Source organism: Vigna radiata, unplaced genomic scaffold, assembly GCF_000741045.1.
Source record: "Vigna radiata var. radiata cultivar VC1973A unplaced genomic scaffold, Vradiata_ver6 scaffold_308, whole genome shotgun sequence".
Classification (NCBI taxonomy): Eukaryota; Viridiplantae; Streptophyta; class Magnoliopsida; order Fabales; family Fabaceae; genus Vigna; species Vigna radiata.
Genome location: NW_014543821.1, coordinates 301,524 through 302,131, shown reverse-complemented (window position 1 = coordinate 302,131; position 608 = coordinate 301,524).

Genomic DNA, 608 nt, shown 5'->3' with positions numbered 1-608 from the left:
CTTTTCTTGAGTCTACGACCTTTATCTTCAGTTCCATTCTTCATTTCCTCCAAATAGCTACAAAACAATGCAAAACAAGCATAATATCGCTAAAAATAGCTTTCGACTCTCTACAGACTCATTTATTGAGTTTTGCTTGATTCTAAGCTCATTCCAAGTAGAAAAGGGCGTAATTAGGTCTAAAATGACATATGAGAATAACTGTTTTTCAACCTTCATCAACACCCCAAACTTAGAACTTTGCTTGTCCTCAAGCAATCAAAACAAAACAAAGCAAAACTTGGCTTTATCTTTTTCCATCCAATGTTTCAACAATCCCAAAGTACATGACAAAACTACTCAATTCAATATCCTCAGTAAAATCCAAAATAAGATGCATGCATGCTTTCAATCTAGAGATTGCATAACAGATGTTATACATTATGAATGACCAATCCACTAAGCAAAAATGCACTCATGAAAATTAACAGTTAATATTAAGCAAGTGTTTCACTCAATCACTTAAGTGTTTAAGGTTACACTCCACTCTCTATTGTTCACAAGTCACATAAAAGAAAATTGCCATTCATCTCAAACAATCAACATCTTTACATGCAAATGCCATCAAA